This window comes from Trichosurus vulpecula, chromosome 8 (genome assembly GCF_011100635.1).
Source record: "Trichosurus vulpecula isolate mTriVul1 chromosome 8, mTriVul1.pri, whole genome shotgun sequence".
Classification (NCBI taxonomy): domain Eukaryota; kingdom Metazoa; phylum Chordata; class Mammalia; order Diprotodontia; family Phalangeridae; genus Trichosurus; species Trichosurus vulpecula.
The window spans coordinates 80,924,537-80,946,229 of NC_050580.1; the positions used below are offsets into that span (position 1 = coordinate 80,924,537).

Genomic DNA, 21,693 nt, shown 5'->3' on the forward strand with positions numbered 1-21,693 from the left:
AGATTTTCCAAAATGACAAAACAGGAAAATAATAAATGCTGGAGAGGATGGGAAATTTGGAACATTGTTACATTGCTGGTGGAGTTGTGAACTGATCTAGCCATTCTGGAGAGCAATTTGGAACTAGGGCCAAAGGCTATAAAATGTTTCATACCCTTTAACCCAGCAATACTACTTCTAGGGTTGTATCCCAAAGAGATCACACAGGTGGGAAAGGACCCATATGTACAAAAATATTTATAGCAGCTCTGTTTGTAGTAGCAAAGAATTGGAAATCAAGGGGATGCCCATAAGTTGGGGAATGGCTGAACAAGTTGTGGTATGAGAAGGTAATGGAATACTATTTTGCTATAAGAAATGGGGAAGACACGGAATTCATAGCAACCTGGAAAAACCTACATGATATAATGCTGAGTGAGTGGATCAGAACCAGGAAAACATTATACACAACCACAGATATATGGATTCTGTGATGAGTAACCTTGATAGACTTAGCTGTTCTCAGTAATACAAGGTTCAAAGACAACTCCAAAGGACTCATAATGGAGAGAGCTATCTACATCCAGAGAAAGAACTGTGCAGTCTGAATGTAGGTTGAGGCAAACTACTTGCTCTCTTTTTTCTCTTTTGTTTTTCTTTTTATTTTTTTTTGGTTTTGTTCTTCTTTCTCATGATTCATTCCATTGGTCATAATTCTTCATTACAACTTACTATTGTGTAAATAAGTTTAATGCAAAGTTATATGTAGAAGATATATAGGAATCCATTCCGTCTTGGGGAAGGAGTGGGGCGGGGGAAAGAAAATCTGGAACTCAAAATGATACAAAACTGAGTGTTATAAAAAAAAATAAATATTGTAATTTAAAAAAGAAATATGAAAGACAATGTAAGGTTGGAGGTCAGCAGAGAGAATAGGGTAGAATAGGTGGATTTGAGAATCATCAGAATAAAGATGGTAATTAAACCCATGGGAGCTGAAGAAATCGCCAAGTGGAGTAGTATAGATAGAGAAGCAGTCCTGACAGAACCCTCTGGGACACCTAGAGTTAAAAGGCATTCTCTGGAAAAACATCCATTGAAGGGGACTGAGGAGCAGACAGTGTAGTAGCAGAACCAGGAATGGTGACCTGAAAACCTAGAGAAAAGAGACTCTCAAGGACAAGAAGGTAATTAATAGCATCAAAGTTTGCAAAGAAATTGAGAATTAGATTGAGAAAAGGCCATTGGATTTGGCTTCCAGGAACAGGGAATTTCTGGGGAATGTTGGGGGAAATTGGGAGTATTAGATTAAGCAAGAAGGGCATATTAGGCTGAAATCATAGAGGGTTTTCATTGCCAGGCAATGGAATGAATACAGCTTGTTCATGGCACATGAAGAGATAACATTTGAACCAGGGTGGTCCTTCACAATATTTTTGTGGGGTAGAAAGCAGAGCTCATAGAAGGAGGTATTGGGGTAATCCACTGGCAATTGGGGAGGTGTCAATATCTTTGGGTCAATGAGAGATTTCAAGGTAAAATTCTGCAAGATGGTAGTAAAAAACAGAAATAATTCCATCCGAGCCAGACTCTCGCCAACACATATCTGTTTTCCTGAAAGAGATAAATACAAGATTTTAATATTCATACACTTCAAAATCATCTAGACCACTTCTTCAGAATTATAGGGAAGCTACTAACATCAGTGGCATTAGCTAAAATACTGCATGCAATCTTTTCCTCTCTAGTCCTAGACTCCTTGAAGAGACAATTACTCCTTAGCAGAGAGGGAAACACCTCTAGGATACTCTTTCTAAATTATTCTCCCTGAGCCAGAACAATAGTGGGATTTATATTCAGAGCCATTGCCTAGGGAGAAACAGTCACTCATTTATAGTCTGAAGGACTAAGTTCATGGCTACCCAGAGTAACTGTGCTAGGAAAAGGTACAGAAGAAGGATCAAGGTTCCCTTTGGGAACCTCCGTCACCAATTCTAGACAGAAAATCTTCTGAGTCTACACTACTCAAACTTCATTGCCATCCAGCCACTTCTCTTAACTACTCACTCCTGGCTGTAACCCCAAATATTAGGGCCAAGTGAATTGGGCATGGCATTGGACACCACAATGTCAGGGACAGTTAGCTGCCTGCCAACATTCATGTCTGACAGCCCCAGACTTAACTATCACCACCATTACCTAATAACCAATAGGATCACCCAAGAATCAAAGTTAAAAGGACAAGCAGACCATCAACTATACTTCACTTGCAACAGATGCCCATTGAAATCTACATAGCTAGGAAAGGAGGTTCCATACTTATATGTCCTAGTCAGGAGTCACTTTTCTACAAAATCGAATATGTAAGCTTAGACCTTCAGTGTCCTTAGCCATAATGGTACCTGAGTAATGGGCCTACAAGAAAACCCAGTCCTCTTCCTTGGACTGATAAGATACAAGATTGTACCATGCTAACATAAAAGCCTGGAAGACTTTATCTGAGAAGTAGATCCTGGTTGAGGGTGAGTGGGAGGACAGTATTTAATATGGGGAGGTGGAGGAAGCTTTACTTGTAGTCCTGGATGCAGAACAGTGTGGCAACTATCTCTGTCCTGACACTTATTTGGAATGAACTCAGATAACCACCCTGAAATCCAACTGATTTAGCTGATGAATCATGGACCAAAGGAAATTAGAAGAATGGTGTACTCTGTCTCCATCTGACTCCTAGGTGTTAGAACTTGGAAGGACCAATTCCTATTCTATTCTAACCCAATCTTTTGGTATATGAGGTAACTGAAGCCAAGAGAAATGAAATAATTTCACCAAGGTCACACAGTTAATAAATAGCAAAACAGGATCAAAACAGAAGTCCTCTGAGTTATCAATCCATCTTCGATGTACACCTTTAGATGAATGTCTTACCTGCTGAAAAAGGCATGAAATAGTCACTCTTTTTGAACTTGCCACTTTCATCCAGGAAGTGTCCTAGGTCAAACTTGTCTGGATTGGGGAACTCTTCCTCATCATAGAGAACAGAATACAATAATGGTATTATACTGGCACCCTGAAATGAGAAGATGCAAAAAATAATTACAAAATAAGAACGATAGAATGTTCGAATTGAAAGAGTACTTGGAGCTATCATCTAGTCGAAACACCTCATCTTTAAGTATGGAAAGAGCCAATATTTTTTAAACACCGGTGCTAACAGTAAATGAGAAAATCTGCAATAATATTGTGAGAAATGAAACTGAATTTTGATATCTCTTGGGGCAGAAAAGTACTTATGAGAAAAAGATGCTAGGATCACAGATTACTAAAAGTTAAGAATAGGGAGGGGGGAAGGAGGGGAGAAAATCTGGAACTCAAAATTATGTAGAACCATGTGTTGTATACTAAAACTAAAAATTAAAAAAACAAAAGAAGCATGCAACAGTTCCATATAAATGATAGAAGTAGTGAAGTCCAGAATGAACAGAGACTGGTGATGCTAACAAGGGCAACAAGGAGTTGTAAAAACTATATTGTGGAAAAAAGGAGGATTAAGAAAGGATAATTCCAAACCTGAAAGGGTTATAGGATGGGGATGACAAATAAGAAGATACAAAGCTTATCAATTTTTCTTTTGATTCTGTTTTGTTTTCTGACCAAGGGAATGATCTTTGAACTGAAAAGGATAGAATAAATAAATCATGTGGCTGATAGGGATTTAATACCCAGAGAATAAAGAGAAAATAAGAGGGTACCTAGACACCTGTGCAAGAAAAATAAAGTGAACAAAACTGCACTTCAATTTGCACTCAAGATCCAGATATATTTCTAAAGAGATAATTAATCTAGATAAAGAAGGAATAGGAAGTGATTCTAGATAAGGAAGTGGAGGTCACAAAATTTAGAGCAAGAAGCATACTTATTCCTTTTTGAGGGTTTTAATAAAAGTGGTCGATCAAGAGAATGCTGTACATAGAGTTTGCTAAAATTTAGCTAAGCATTGGATAAAAATTTTCATGTTCTTCTTCTGAAAAGATGGAAATATACAGGTTAGACCTATGATATAATTACATGGATTTAAAACTGATTGACCATATACAAAGGTTAATTATTGAATGTTCAATGGCAGCTTGCAAGTAGCACTGTTGTACTATGATCTCATCAGATCACCAATGAGGACTGTATTCATTCTGAGTCAAAATTTAGGAGGACTTTGAGAGCTGGCAGTTACTTAAAGGAAGGCAACAGATGGTAAGAATAATAAGTCCATGCCATGTGAGGATGGTTGAAGAAAATGGAGATATTTAGACAAGAGAGCAGAAGACAGAACAGTAGACATAATAGCTGATTTCAAATGTTTTATGGACCGTGACTAGAAAGAGAGAGTGACTTTGTTCTGTTTTGTTCCAGAGGACAAAACCAAGAGCAATACAGTTACAAAACTGCAAACTTAGGCCAAAGGCAAGAAAGAAAATTTACTTCAAATTAAGGCTGATTAGAATGGTATGCTACAGCCTTCCATTAAGTGGCTCCCCATCATTGAAAGTCTTTCAACGAAGATTTGATGACCAGAATGTGAACATACTAGAGATGTAATTCTTTTTCATATTGGGGATGGACAATACAACCACTGAAATCCCTTCAGATTCTGAACTTTTGTGATCACTTCTCAGGGACATAGGTTTGCCTGAGGTTCCTTCTAACTCTAAGATTCTGCAATTCAATGGGAGAGTGTACAAAATCTTGTGTTAGAGTGAGAAATACTTCTGACCTTGGGGATGAGATATTGTCTAAATTGAACATCTTCTGATACTGCATGGGGCAGGTTCGTGGGAACCAAGTCCATGTAGCGCTGGATCTCGTGTATCACGGCATTGGTATAAGGCATCTTGGTACTGTCCTCCATGCAGGGACTTTGATTTCGGCCAATCACACGATCAATTTCTTCATGCATTTTTCCTGTCAATATGTGAATGAAAATTGATTTGAAAAGTATAGAGAAAAACTACCTTCTCTCATATTTTCTCTGAATTTGTACCAGGAGCTACACTGGAAAATAATGGACTTGACCCTCACATTCTCATAGATACATAGATATCGATAGATAGGTGAAAGTTCCATTTTAGTCTCTTAAGCCAGAGAATCCCTTCAGGTACCTATGTCCCATGCCCTCAGGACAGGTTTAAGTCATCCTTAAAAAAACACAGGACAAGCAGCACTTGGTTAAGTAAACGAAGAGAGATCTCAGTCTGGACCTGTTCCAGAACTCAGTGACCAATCATAGGCCCAAGGCACTATCCTGCCCTGTTCTGTGAGTGACAGGAATCCAGATGCACCAGCTCCTCCTGTGGTCAGGCTGGATCAATGAGCAATCAGGAAACACTGCCTCTCAATCAATCAATCAAACAGTTCCTCCCAGTTCTATCACTTGGTATAGTCTCTACCTCTATCACTATCTCTATGCATGTCTCTAATAACTCACAATTCCATATCACTTAATTAAGCAGGGGGCAGGTAGTAGTGGAGGAGGAGGAATAAGTAAACTTGAACCTGTGATGACTTAAATATATTAAAATGAAAACAGAAAAGTTTCCAAGGAAAGTCTCAAAAGAACAAGAACCTCTTTCATGTTGACTAAATTATGGCTTTGTATTATTGCTTATATTTGCGTGTTATCCTACCTGTTATCTCAGGGTGTTTCAGGAGAAGCATGAGTCCATATCTCAGGGTGGTGCTTGTTGTCTTTGTTCCTGCACCAAATAGATCAACAGCAGTACCGACCAAGTTTTCAATGGGAAATTCAGACTGCGGTTGTTGCTTTTCCTAGGAATAATGTGGGATGATTAATTGAAAAGTAATGGAGGCAGCAGGGCATAATGGAAAGTGCAATGGATTTGAAGGCAAAAGACCTTGGTTTGAATCCCAGTTCACATTAAAAAAAAAAAAACTGGGGATGGGGGCAATCCAGGTTAAGTGACTTGGCCAAGGTCACACAGCTAGTAAATGTCTGAGTCCAGATTTGAACTCAGATGCTCCTGAAGTCATAGTCACAGTCATTCACTGTGCCACCTAGATGCTTCCCCCCCGCCTCTTCCAGCCAGTTCTGATCTTGACCTTGGGCAAGTCATTTAATTTTTTATGTTTCAGTTTCCTCATCTGTAAATTGGATTCAATGACCTCCAAGATCCCTTTCAGTTCCAAATCTATGATCCTATAAATAAAGTTTGAGCAACACAATCTAAAGTGGAAGGAAAAGCTGACAATTATCAAGGCAGTTGGCCTTTCTAGATGTTAAAAAGGGGAGAAAGAGAGAGAGAGAGAGAGAGAGAGAGAGAGAGAGAAAGAGAGACAGACAGACAGACAGAAAAAGAGAGAATGCCTGCATTTTCACAGGAACAAGGAATTTCCAGGTTAAAAAAAATGCTCTCTGCCAATTCAAGTCTGCCCGTTATCTGAAAAAATTAAAGTCTCAGGAGATTTGCCTAGCCCTAGGGCACTATAAAGTTAAGTGACCTGCCCAGGATCACATAGACATTTTGTGTCAGAGAGGGGACTTGAACTCAGTTTTGCTGGCTCTGAAGCCAGCCCTTTCTCTCCTACATCAGGGCTGTCAAATTCTCAGCCCTCAGGACACAAGAAACCAGCAAAACTGTGTGGGAAACAAACCAGGTTAAAATGTAATTGGGAAATATTTAGCAAAATAAATACACAATGTAACACTGATAATGTTAATTTGTGGATTTTCTGTGTCAATACGAGGCCCACTGGGATCCATTTCTATTCATGTTTGAAACAACTGTACTGTATCATGCTATCTTTCAAGATATATATATAGCTATATAGTATATACCAATAGTATCTGTGGATATACATGAGCAGCTAGGTGGGGCAGTGGATTGAGTGCTGGACCTTGAGTCAGAAAGACTCATCTTCCTAAGGGGAAATCTGGCTTCAGACATTTACTGGCTGTGTGGCCCTGGACAAGTTATATAACCTTGTTTGCCTCAGTTTCCTCATCTGTAAAATGAGCTGGAGAAGGAAATAGAAAATCACTTCAGTATCTTTGTCAAGAAAACACAAAATGGAGTCATGAGAGTTGGACACGACAGAAATGACTAAACAAATTCACAAGGTCTATATAAACGTAAACCATTGTATTTTCCTCCTGATTTATGAAGCTAATAAATCCTGTTATGAGTTTAGTGAGATATGAGATAAACTCTATATAAGTTGAGCAAGATAAACAGGATTCAGTAGTTTAGCAAATGAGGAAGGAAAAAAAAATTATCAACTTACATATACATAACAATTTATACAAAAGGGATCCGTGTATATTTTCCCATTTTATGCACATCAAAATACTGTGATACAGGTAGTGCATTATTATTGTCATTTTGCTAATGAGGAAATTTAGAGGCTAAATGCTTTGCCCCTAACCATGAAGTATTGGTATTGAGGAAAAGTCACCAATGAGGTCAGAAATTGAATATACAACACATACCCTATGGAATAAAGGCAAGAAAGGTAAAAATTTAGGAATACCAGACAGGTGCCAGAGGCCATAATTCAAGTTCAAGTCCACCAAGGCCTACTCCCACTGTGGGTGATGAGGGGGAAACAAGCATACGGCATTATTGAGATACTCATAAAATAACTGGAGCATTACAAGAGACTATTGTATGTTAATCGTCTTAAAAATCTCTTGCTCTAGTCTACATATTTGCCCTCTCCCACATTCCCTTATCTACTAATGGCTTGGGAATCTATGCAAGAATATACCCTTATTAGATAGGCTGAAGAAAGAGGGATTTTTCTTGTCAGTTATGCTTCCATATTGCTAAATTAAATGTGTATGCTTTGAATTAATGTGTCTTCTGGTTGGTCTGGTAGGAAGCCATAAGTGGTAACCTCAGACTATATTTCATCCCTTAAGTGGGATCCATTTCAGGCTGTCCTTCAGCACATCTTTTACCATTTACCACATTTCTGGTGCTTTCAGCGTTTCATTTACTCCATGAGGAATACATTACCATACTGTTTGTTCTAGTTTTCATTCTAATTTCAGTGTTTTTTTTTTCTTTATGTAACTTTTCAATGATTTTCTTCCCTTTGCTTTTCCTCTTTGTTGTTTGTGGTGGAAAGTGAGGAGCCTCTAACTCCACCATCTCTACTGTAAAACTCATCACCCTCCCCACAAGTACCTACCACAGCAGCCCCTCCATTCCAATCAGGAAGCTCAGACTGAAGTTCCCTATACCCTCCTGTCTTTGCAGAGTCTTAAATTGTCCTGCCCAGTCCTCACTGCCTAGCTCTAGGAGCTTCTTCAAGACCCAGATCAAAACCTAAGTCTTCCAGGAGGAAGCCTTATGTTACCGCTCCCCAAATAGTATATTTCTTGCAAATTCTAGATTATTTCATCACTTAAAGCTTCAGTTATAATCTATTTTGTCTTTCCCTATACATTCCTGATTTTTATTCTCTTGTCCTTACATTTACTTACTTCCATTAGGGCTAGGAACATGTCTTCTAATTTGCCAATGTGCCCTATACAGTGCTCTGAGCACATTACAATTAATATATGAGTATTTACTGCTATAGGTTTGTGAAAATGTCAGCCTCTAACACAAGACATTTCATGTACAAGAACAGAGATTCCGAAAAACTGCTCACACTGTACCTGCTCCATTTTGATCAGGAAACAGTCAATGAAGTCCCGAGGATTACTGGGGTCCAGAGTCCTTTGGTGTTCCTTCACTTCTTCCAAAATAAATTCATGCAGTGAATGAGTATTTTTAATTGCTTTGTGATGAGATCCAGGGAGATAATATACTAGAGAAGGAAAAGAATTGTAGACCTAAAAAGAAGAAGTTTACATCATGCTTTATTAGAAAGAGAAAATAATTTTCTACTTTAACATTTGGATAATGTTCAGAAGAGGGCTGAATAAGGCTGGGAAAATGCCCTTTGTAAAATAGTGACTTCTCTCATTGTTTCCTATACAAACTCCCTAAAAATAATTTAGTATTCTGTTCCTTGGTACGTTGGCCTTCACTCTCAATTCTTACTTCCTACAGAAAAGTTCTTATCCTTTCTCATTATGAGGTTTTCTAATACCTCTGCCTACCTCCTTCAATTGGGACAGCTAGCTCATCTGCTGAACTTTTCCAAACTCGTGTGCTCAAGGGAAAAGTCAGCTTTGCTAAAATAACATGAATTTTAACATTCAGTACCAGGGATGAGTAGGTGAACTATCCCAGGGAGGGGCCTTATAATGTCCTTCAAATCTGACCATATCAGGGTAACCTTCTCCATCTTTAGTCCATGTCAATAAAGAAGAAATTGTGAACCCATCCCAGTGTGACACTGTTGTACCTGCCAATGGAATGCATGATGAACCCTAGCCTAGCTTGTTGCAGTAGTGCTCTCACCTGAATCCATGGAGAACTTACGATCTTGACGTTTTCATTTAAAATCTTCATTAAAAGTAGAAATTTCTGGTCTTTATATTCAAAGTGTGTCTGGAAAATTATAGAGCAAATTACATTGCAGGGAGCACACCCAAGGATGAATGTGGGGTCACACGGCAATCCTAAAAGAGAGAGAGAGACAGAGAAATAGACAGAGAAAGAGAGAGAGAGAGAGAGAGAGAGAGAGAGAGAGAGACTTTAATGTGGCAATTGTGATCAAAAGGAAAGCTTGCCTGCCTTTGGGTAGGACCTGCTTATCCTGCTTTCCCCTCTAGCTTACATTCTAGCTGACAGTTATTTGGTACAGACAGGTTGAAACATGAACCACCCTTTATGAAGCATCTGATTTGATACATGTAAGAATCCTAAGTGTAAATGGAATAATTCCCATTTTATACATGAGGTTGCTGAGGCTCAAGAAAATTAGCTAACTTATGCCACAACTAGGAAGGATCAAGAAGTGGACTTCAACCCAAATTCTATCCTGGCCCCAGAATCACTGCTCTTCCTACCATACTGCATCACTTCCCATTTCTAAATCCCTATTTGTCATCTCACCGTAACCAGCTTTTGCTTTTAGACTTCTTCATGTCTATCTTAAATTTTATTTCATTTTATTTCAATCAGTAATTGCAGGATGAGGGTTGCAGGCACTGGACTGGAAGCCTTGCTATTCCAAATGCTCTTAGGTTCAGAGTCCTGGGCTGTCCAAGGAGTGATGATGTCAAGGCGGTGATGGTAGTTTGCCATGACTGGTACATGTCACCCCTTGTCTCTCCCTTAGGGTGCTCCACTGCTTTAGCCATCTTGCTTGTTCTAGATTCGTTTCTAATTTTGTTGATTATTTTTATCTGCCTTATGAATAGCAATTGGCTGGTAATTGCCTAGCAATTAGTGGAGATGGTCAGCCCCTTCTCCCGGAGAGTTGTTTCCCCAATGTGAGCTATGAGGGCTGTGTTATAAAGCACCAAAGGTCTAGAGATTGCTCCCACCCCTGCTACACCCGTACTTATCTACCTGTTGGTGGCAACTGGTCATCAACTGTTGCTAGTGGTATTGAGAAAGATTTCTCCACAATGATTAATCCCCTCAATGAGAACTGGAGAGACTGGCCTAGAAGTGATTTGGTGGTTGGGAGGACACTGCTACTCCCAAGTCCTTGGGCTCAAGGGCCTGCGCTGTCTCCATCAGAGTCAGAGGGGAGATGATCTTCAAGGCAGAAGCAGTTTAACCAGCCTGGATCATTCAGGTCTTCCCCCTCCCCAAACTATTTTGCATCCATTTTGTAAATATTTTTCAATCTAGGTGGCTTAGCCTCTGTGGGAGCAGTTGCTAGGCTGTGTCTACACAACAGAATGGCTAAGGACACTAGAGTGAAAGAATTGCGTTCTCCAGGCTCTTGGGTTTGAAGGCCATGGGCTGTCTCCATCAGAGGCAGAGGGGAGATGGTTATATTAAAGAGGGCCAAGGATGGAGTTTTGGAGATATTCACCCTTAGGGGACTGAAGGTGAATAGTGATCCAGCAAAATAATATTGAGAAGCAATTTGTAACAATACACTATGACCAAGGAGAATTTATTCCAGGAATGCAAGGCTGGTTCAATATTAGGAAAGCTATCAGCATAATTGATTACATCAACAACAAAACTAGCAGAAACCATATGATCATCTCAATAGATGTAGAAAAAGTTTTTGACAAAATACAACACCTGTTCCTATTAAAAACACTAGAAAGCATAGGAATAAATGGAGCCTTCCTTAAAATTATAAATGCTATCTACCTAAAACAATCAACAAGCATTGCTTGTAATGGGAATAAGCTAGATGCATTACCAATAAGTTGAGTAGTGAAACAGTGATGTCCATTATCACCCCTACTATTCAGTTTGGTACTAGAAACATTAGCTGTAGCAGTAAGAGAAGAAAAAGAAATTGAAGGAATTAGAATGGGCAAAGAAGAAACTAAATTATCACTTTTTGCAGATTATATGATGATTTACTTAGAGAATCCTAGAGAATCAAGTAATAAAACTAGTTGAAATAATAAACAACTTTAACAAAGTTGCAAACCCACACAATTCCTCACCATTCCTATACATTACTAACAAAGCCCAACCGCAAGAGATAGAAAGAAAAATTCCATTCAAAGTTATTGTAAACACTACAAAATATTTGGGAGTCTATCTGCCAAGACAAACCCAGGGCCTATATGAACATAATTATGAAACACTTTTCACACAAATAAAGTCAGATCTAAATAAGTGGGAAAATATTGGTATCTCATGGTTAGGCCAAGATAGTACAATAAAAATGACAATTTTACTTAAATTAATCTATCTATTCAGTGCCATACGAATCTAACTACCAAAAAATTATTTTACAGAGCCGGATTAAATAATAACAAAATTCATCTGGAAGAACAAGAGGTCTAGAATATCTAGGGTACTAATGAAAAGAAATGCTAGGGAAGATGTCCTAGCCATACCAGATATTAAACTGTACTATAAAGCAGCAATCATCAAAACTACTTGGTACTGGCTAAGAAACAGAGTCATGGATCAGTGGAATAGGATAAGTACACAAGACACTATATCAATCTACCCTTTGATAAACCCAAAGAATCTAGCTTCTGGGCTAAAAATTCACTATTTCACAAGAACTTCTGGGAAAATTGGAAAATGGGCAGAAACTGGGCATAGACCAATATCTTACACCATATACCAAAATAAAGTCAAAATGGGTTCATGGTTTATGAATAAAGATTGACACTATAAGCAATTTGGAAGAGCATGGAATAGTTTACCTATCGGATTTATGGAAAAGCAAAGAATTCATGACCCAACAGGAGATAGAGAGCATTACAAAATGCAAAATGGATAATTTTGATTATGTTAAATTGAAAGGTTTTTGTATTTAAAAAGGCAATGCAACAAAGTTTAGGAGGGAAGCAGAAAATTGGGAGAAAATCTTTACAAACCATTATCTCTGATAAAGGCCTCATCTCTAAAATATACAGGGAACTGAGCTAAATCTGTAGGAATAAAAGTCATTCCCCAATTGAGAAATGGTCAAAGGATATGAAGAGGTAGTTTTCAGAGGAAGAACTTAAAGATATCAATAGGCATATGAAAAAATGCTCAAAATCACTACTGATTAGAGAAATGCAAATCAAAACAACTCTTAGATACCACATTTCTCCTGTCAGATTGGCTAAAATAACAAAAAAGGAAAATGATAAATGCTGGAGAGGATGTGGAAAAATTGGAGCATTGTTACATTGCTGGGAGAGATGTGAACTGATTCAGTCATTCTGGAGAGCAATTTGGAACTATGCCCAAAGGCCTATAATCTTTTTTGATACTGGTAATTTGATTTTCTTCTTTCTTTTTTTTAATCAAATTGACCAAAGGTTTATCAATTTTATTGGTTTTTTCATAAAACCAGCTTTTTCTTTTATTTAATAATTCAATAGTTTTCTTGGTTTCAATTTTATTAATCTCTCCTTTGATTTTCAGCATTTCTAATTTGGTATTTAATTGGGGATTTTCAATTTTCTCTTTTTCTAGCTTTTTTAGTTGTATGCCCAGATCATTGATCTCCTTTTTCCCCATCTTATTTATGTAAGCATTTAGGGATATAAAACTTCCCCTAAGAACTACTTTTGCTGCATCCCATAAGATTTGGTATGTGGTTTCATTATTGTCATTCTCTTGAATGAATTATTAATTGTATCTCTGATTTGTTCTTTGGCCCACTCATTCTTTAGAATTAGATTATTTAGTTTCCAATTAATTTTTAGTTTATTTTTCCATGATTCTTTGTTACAAATAATTCTTATTACATCATGATCTGAAAAGTGTGCTTTGACTACTTCTGCCTTTCTGCACTGGATTGTGAGGTTTTTATGCCCTAGTACATGGTCAATTCTTGAGTATGTGCCATGTACCACTGAGAAGAAAGTGTATTCCTTTTGATCCCCTTTCAGTTTTCTCCAGAGGTCTATCATATCTGCCTTTTCTAAAATTCTGTTTACCTCCTTAACTTCTTATTTATTTTGAGGTTAGATTTATTGAGTTCAGAAAGGGGAAGGTTGAGGTCTCCCAGTATTATAGTTTTGCTGTCTATTTCTTCCTGTAACTCCCTTAACCTCTCCTCTAAGAATTCGTATGCCTTACCACTTGGTGCATATATGTTAAACAATGATATCGCTTCATCGTTTATGGTGTCTTTTAGCAGGATATAATGTCCTTCCTTATCTCTTTTAATTAAAACTACCTTTAGTTTTGCTTTGTCTGAGATTAGGATTGCTACAATTGCTTTTTTTACTTTAGCTGAGGCACAATATATTTTACTCCAGCCTTTTACCTTTACCCTGTGTGTATCCCCCTGTTTCAAATGTGTTTCTTGTAAACAGCATATTGTAGAATTATGGTTTTTAATCCATTCTGCTCTCCACTTCTGTTTTACGAGAGAGTTCATCCCCTTCACATTCAGAGTTATGATTTCTATCTGTGTCTTTTTCTCCATCCTATTTCCCCATTAATGCTTTTATTTCTCCCTTTCCCCTTCTCCTCCTCAACAAAGTTTTGCTTTTGACCACCACCCTCCTCAGTTTACCCTCCCTCTGTATTCCCCTCCCTTATCTTACCGTTTCCCACTTGCTACTTCTCCCCTCCCTTCTGACCACCCCCCTCCCTTTTTTTGCCCACCCTTCCCCTCCTACTTCCCATAGGACAAGTTAGATTTCTAAACTTATCAGGGTATGTTATTCCCTTCTTGAACCAGATCAGTTGACAGTAAAGCTCAAATACTGCTCTTCTCCTTCCCTTCTTTCCCTCTACTATTATATGGTTTTGTGCCTCTTCATTTGGTGTAATTTACCCTTTTCTACTACCTCCTTACCTCATCTCTCATAGCCCTCCCTTTACATCTCTTAATTATGTTTTTTATCCTTACATCAGTTAATTTATACAGGCATTCACAATCTATGTGTATCCCTTTCAATTGTCATAATAGCTATACCATTCTCAAAACTGACATATATATCTGTGTGTGTGTGTATATATATATATAAAACATACATAAGATGATATAATCCCACATAAAGATGCAAACAACCTGCCCTTATTGGTTAATAAGGTTTGTTGGGGTTTTTCCCCCTGGTTACCTTTTTATGTTTCTCTTGAGTTTTGTATTTGGAGATCAAATTTTCCATTGAGTTCTGGCCTTTTCATCAGGAAGGTCTGGAATTCCCTTATTTCATTGAATGTCCATCTCCTTGCCTGAAAAATTATGCTTAGTTTTTCTGGGTAGTTGATCCTTGGTTGTAGTCCCAGCTCCTTTGCCCTTCAGAATATCATATTCCAATTTCTCCTGTCTTTTAACGTGGAAGCTGAGAGATCCTGCGTGATCCTGACTGTAGTTCCACGTTATTTGAATTGCTTCTTTTTGGCTGCTTGCAGTATTTTCTCCTTTAGTTTATAGTTCTGAAATTTGGCTATAATATTTCTTGGTGTTTTCAGTTTGGGATCTCTTTCAAGGGGGTGATCGGTGAATTCTTTCAATGACTATTTTGCCCTCTGGTTCTAGGACCTCTGGGCAGTTGTCTTTAATAATTTCTTCAAAGATACTGTCAAGGCTCTTTTATTCATCGTGGATTTCCAGTAGACCAATAACTCTTAAATTGTCTCTCCTGAATCTATTTTCCAGGTCAGTTATTTTCCCAATCAGATATTTCACATTTCTTTCTATTTTTTCATTCTTTACATTTTGTTTTACTACTTCTTGGTGCCTCATAGATTCATTAGCTTCCACTTGCTCAACTCTGATTTTTAATGAGTTAGTGTTTTCATTTTGCATTTGAGTCCCCTTTTCCAATTGGTTGATTTTACCTCTCAGGGTGTCATTTTCTCTCTTTAGATTATGTATCTCCATAGCCATTTCACCAATCTTATCCTTTAGGGACTTGATGTCATCTTCTTTTAGCTCCCTAATTTAGTTTTTAAATTCCTCCTTTAGCTCTTCCAGCAATGCTTTTTGGGCTGGAGACCAGTGCACATTACCTTTTGAGGTATCAGACAGGTCTATAATGTCATTGCTGTCCTCTTCCAAATTGGTGTTTTGATCATTCCTGTCTCCATAAAAAGAATCTATAGTCCTCGGTTTTTTTGTGTTTTTCTTCATGTTGGTTAGCCTTTTCCTGGATATACAACAAATTTCTGCCTCTAGTGCTCAGAGCTCTCTGTCCCATCTTTCTTATTCTGGGGATTGTGAGTCTACAATTATAGCCTTCAAGGGGCGGAGCCAAGATGGCAGCTGATAAGCAGGGAATAGTGTGAGCTCCGTACCAAGTCCCTCCAAAAACTTATAAAAAATGGCTCTGAACCAATTCTAGAACGGCAGAACCCACAAAACAGCAGAGGGAAGCAGGGCTCCAGCCCAGGACAGCCTGGATGGTCTCTGGGTGAGGTCTATCCCACACGGAGCTGGGAGCTGGGAGCTGGCAACGGAGTGGAGCAGAGCCCAGCCTGAGCGGTGTGAACCAACAAGACCAGCAACCAGGCAGAGCATGCCCTAGCACCCTGAATCAGTGAGCTGCGGCAGTTACGAGACTTCTCAACCCACAAACACCAAAGACTGTTGAGAAGGTTAGTGGGAAAAGCTGCAGGAGTGGAAGGAGTTCGCGGTTCGGCTTCAAGCCCCGGGGGCAGTGGAGGTGGGGCACCTACGGCTGTTGCTGCTTCTGGCCCCAGGCCCACCTGGTGTGAGGAATTAAGTGGCCGATCAGAGCAGGGGTGCACAGCCTGCTGAAGATCTAAGCCCAGGTCGGGTTGGGGGTTCTTGAGGAAGGAGCAGTGCTGGTGTGGTAGAGCTGGCACCTCCCCCCCAAACGTGGAACATAGAACTCTGTAGTCTACAAGCAGTCATACCCCACTGAAAAACTCAAAGGTCAAGTTAGTTGGCTGGGAATATGGCCAGGCAGTGAAAACGCACCGAGATTCAGTCTCAGACTTTGCATTCTTTCTTTGCTGACAAAGAAGACCAAAACATACAGACAGAAGAAATTAATAAAGTCAAAGAGCCTACAACAGAAACCTCCAAGAAAAACATGAACTGGTCCCAGGCCATGGAAGAGCTCAAAAAGGATTTGGAAAAGCAAGTTAGAGAAGTAGAGGAAAAATTGGGAAGAGAAATGAGAAGGATGCGAGAAAACCATGAAAAACAAGTCAATGACTTGCTAAAGGAGACCTAAAAAAATACTGAAAAATACACTGAAGAAAACAACACCTTAAAAAACAGACTAACTCAAATGGCAAAAGAGCTCCAAAAAGCCAATGAGGAGAAGAGTACCTTGAAAGGCTGAATTAGCCAAATGGAAAACGAGGTCCAAAAGACTACTGAAGAAAATACTACTTTAAAAATTAGATTGGAGCAAGTGGAAGCTAGTGATTTTATGAGAAATCAAGATATTATAAAACAGAACCAGAGGAATGAAAAAATGGAAGACAATGTGAAATATCTCCTTGGAAAAACCACTGACCTGGAAAATAGATCCAGGAGAGATAATTTAAAAATTATTGGACTACCTGAAAGCCATGATCAAAAAAAGAGCCTAGATATCATCTTTCAAGAAATTATCAAGGAGAACTGCCCTGATATTCTACAGTCACAGGGCAAAATAGAAATTGAAAGAATCCATCGATCGCCTCCTCAAATAGATCCCAAAAAGAAATCTCCCAGGAATATTGTTGCCAAATTCCAGAGCTCCCAGATCAAGGAGAAAATACTGCAAGCAGCCAGAAAGAAACAATTTGAGTATTGTGGAAACCCAATCAGAATAACCCAAGATCTGGCAGCCTCTACATTAAGAGATCGAAGGGCTTGGAATACGATATTCCGGAGGTCAATGGAGCTAGGATTAAAACCTAGAATCACCTACCCAGCAAAACTGAGTATGATGCTCCAAGGCAAAATATGGATTTTCAATAAAATAGAGGACTTTCAAGCTTTCTCAGTGAAAAGACCAGAACTGAATAGAAAATTTGACTTTCAAACACAAGAATCAAGAGAAGCATGAAAAGGTAATCAAGAAAAAGAACAAGAAAATGAAATTGCAAGGAACTTACTAAAGGTGAACTGTTTTGTTGACATTCCTACATGGAAAGATGATGAGTGTGATTCATGAGACCTCAGTATTAGGGTAGGTGAAGGGAATATGCATACATATATGTTTATGTATATATATGGGTGAATGTGTATGTATGTATATATCTATGTGTGTGTGTGTGTGTGTATATATATATATATATATGTATATATATATATATATATGTATATATATGTATATGTAGAGAGAGAGGGACAGAGAGAGAGAGACAGAGAGAGCAGACACAGGGTGAGTTGAAGATGAAGGGAAGATATCTAAAGGAAATAAAATCAAATTAAGGGATGAGAGAGGAACATACTGAGAGAGGGAGATAAGGAGAGATAGAATGGAGTGGATTATCTCCCATAAAGGTGGCAAGAGGAAGCAGTTCTGTGGGAGGAAGGGAGAGGGCAGATGAGGGGGGAATGAGTGAACTTTGCTCTCATCAGATTTGGCCTAAGGAGGGAATACCATACATACCCAATTGGGAATCTTACCCCACAGGAAAGAAGAGGGAAGAAGAAAAATAAATGGGGGGGATGATGGAGGGGAGGGCTGATGGGTGTGGAGGTCATCAAAAACAAACACTATCGAAAGGGGACAGGGTCAAGGGAGAAAATTCAATAAAGGGTGAGGGGTTGGGAAGGAGCAAAATATAGTTAGTCTTTCACAACATGAGTATTGTGGAAGGGTTATACATAATGATACACATGTGGCCTATGTTGAATTGCTTGTCTTCTTAGGGAGGGTGGGTGGGAAGGAAAGAGGGGAGAGAATTTGGAACTCAAAGTTTTAAAAGCAGATGTTCAAAAACAAACAAAAATGTTTTTGCATGCAACTAGAAAATAAGATACACAGATAATGGAGTGCATAAATTTATCTTTCCCTACAAGAAAGGAAGGGAAAAGGGGATGGGAGGGGAGTGGGGTGACAGAGGAGAGTGCTGACTGGGGAATAGGGCAACCAGAATATATGCCATCTTGGAGTGGGTGGGAGGGTAGAAATGGGGAGAAAATTTGTAATTCAAACTCTTGTGAAAATCGATGCTGAAAACTAAATATGTTAAATAAATTTAAAAAAATAAAATAAAAAAAAAGAATTATAGCCTTCAGTTTCCTGAGGTGTGGGGGCGGGGTCTGGCTCACTGACATCTCACTGCCTGGGGGTGCTCTCCAGCACTGTTGCTCTTCAGCAATGGTCTCAGCTATTTGTTGTTTGAGCTGATGTCTGGCACTTCCCCTGGGGGAGCAAGATTACGTCTGGGCTCCTGGTGTTGACCCCTGCCGGCTCTGCCCCTCTGGGACTGATGAACTTCTACTATTTGTCCACTGAAGCCCCACTTCTTTCTCCTCTGTTCCAGCGTTCTTTTGTTTTTTTTTTTCCTCTGAGGAATTCTCTGGGTGGGGAGGGGAGGGATTAGAGCCATTTACCTGGCCACTATGTCTCCCAGAAGTTCAAGAATCCGAGTTTCTGGGCTGCAAGCATCATGAGTCGATGTTTCCCGGCCAGTGGCATTGTGCTGCCTCTCGTCACTTCCACAGACTGCCATCCTGTGTTGGGAGGCCTGGGGATCTCCGCCGGTTTCAGGCGCCCAGCTTTCTCCCAGCCTGTCTCCCACGTGGGTTTCCCAGCCAGTCGCTTCAGCTTTGGTCTGGATCAGCTCTGCACACCGAGCACTCTCCAAGTCTACAGATTCGTGCCTTCAGCCTTTCAGACTCTCGTGGCTTGGACATTTGTCCCACTCAGACTGCTCGCAGCTTCTAACTCTCTCAAATCTGCTCAAGTTCGCTTTTTTATAGGAATCTAACAGACCTTGTGAGAGAGCTCCGGTAAGAGGGTGCCTTCATGCGGCCATCTTGTCTCCTCCCTGGTTTTACTTTTTAAATTAATATCATAGTCAGGTTTACCTCAATCTTTCTTACGAGCTACCCAATTATTAATAAGTATCTTAGACATACATTTTACATATGTAAAAGGTAAAAAGTCTGTCCTTATGAATCCCTTATAATCAGTCTTTGGTATGTAACTAATGTTTCTCTTAGTTCTTGTCTGCTAAAGCTTCTATTATGTTCAGGATATTTTTAGTGAAGGTTTCAAGTCTGAGTTTATCAAATGTCCATTTTGTTTCATTCAAGATAATACTTAACTGTGCAGGGTGATATTTTCACCACAGCCCCAGGTCTTTTGCTCTTCAATGTATTGCGTTCTAAGACCTGTGGTAATTTAATGTCTCTGCTACTAGGTATTGTGTAATTCTGATTGTGGCACCATCTTATTTAAATTGTTTTAATCTTGATGCTTTTAATATTTTATCCTTGAGCTAGTGGTTTCTGAATTTGACTATGATATTCCTATGAGTTTTGCTCAAAGGATCTTTTCGAAGTGGTGATAGATGGATTTTTTCTATTTCTACTTTCCCTCGTTGTTCAAATGCTTCAGGAAAAAATATCCTCAATTATTTCTTATATTATTTTATCAAGATTCTTTTTATCTTAACTTTCATTTAGTCTGATTATTCTTATATATTCTCTCCTTGATCTATTCTCCTAACTGGTTGTTTTTCTTATGTGATGTTTCACTTTCTCTTCTACTTTTTCATTATTCATATTTTGTTTAATTATTTCTTGATCTCTTACAATTTCACTGGCTTCACTTTTCCCAATTCTATTTTTTAAAGTGTCATTTTCTTCCTTAAGATTCTGGATCTCCTTTTCTAATTGGTTGACTTTCTTTTCATAACCTTCTTAGTTTTCTTTGGATTATTTTTTCTTTAGTGTTTCCTCCATGTCTGTCATTTGATTTTTAAAGTCTTTTTTAAGATCTTCTAAAAATTCTTTTTGGACAAGTGACCACTTGACATTATTCTTTGGGGATTTCTTTACTTCACTATCCTCCTCTGAAGATGAACTCTGGTCATCTCTATTCCCATAATAGTTTCCTATGGTTGGATTCTTTCTCCTTTCCCTGTGCATTTTTTTGTGATAATAGCTTGATTTTTGTAAGCACTTCTATATAGCCATGAAGTATGGGAAATGGTGCCTCTTGACCAAGATTTCACTTCTGCAACAGAAATGCAACCGACAATGTCCCAATGGGAAAAGGGGGTTGGTCTTTGATTTTGAATGTCCTAATGAATGACTGAATGAACAAATGTATGAATGAATGAAAAAGCATTGATGAAGCATTTTTATATACCAGGGACTGTGAAAGCTAGGAGATTGGTTATCTCTTCAAATCTTCATCCTTTCCTCAAACAGGATCAGAGTCAACCAAGATTGACCATGTGGCTGAAGGGAGAAGAACTCTTACCATTTTTCAGAGGCTGCTAACAGTAATCTCACTGCTAGCTTGCTTTTTGTACCTTTTAGATACCCACAAGTACTTGTGCATAGAGCAAATCCTAAGTTCCCAGACTCTTAGGCAAAAAGAAAACTGGACTATTTGTGTGTATTTTGGAAGTATGTCATGATAGGTAAATAAAGAATCCCTTCTCAGTAGCATTTTGTATCATGAGAAATTTGAGCATCCTGCTCATATGATAGCTTTAAAAGTGAATGAATGTCTCCATATCAGTTTTCTATGGATAGAAGACTTTCCTCCAGAAAGAAATTGTAAGAATCTGTATACAAAGAATGAGAGACCAGTGGGTGTGCTCCTTACTTGACATGTGAACAGATATTGTTCTGTATTAAAGATCAGGATATAACTGTTAATAACAAGCTAGATTAATGTATAGGTAATGATAGGCCTTTGAAAAATATTTGTATCTTTGGACGATGAGCACCTGGGGACATTACCTCTAAAATTAATGATATGGACTAGTGGACATTGCCTTTGGGAAACTTCTTCCTTTAGAAGGCTACAAGAGGGATGAAGAACAAAGAGTGGGCAGGTAACTTGGAGCCTGACCTTTGCTTACAAGGAACTGGACTTGCCAACTAAATAACTCTGTATGGCCCAGTTGAAAATCCTCAGCTAGATGCATAATTTATTGGAATTGAAAACCGGTAGAATCCTATCTACCACCTTCATTAAATCAATCATTGTGATGTGCGTGTCAAATAATTACATTCCCCAAATCCTGAAATGACCTGGCCTACTTGACT

At 38.7% G+C, this 21,693-nt stretch overlaps 1 pseudogene; it reads right to left on the minus strand.

The window, feature by feature from the left end:
- Nucleotides 1-1,436: 1,436 nt before the first annotated feature.
- On the minus strand, nt 1,437-10,246 carry LOC118829565 (annotated as a pseudogene).
- Between the last annotated feature and the right edge of the window lie 11,447 nt (nt 10,247-21,693).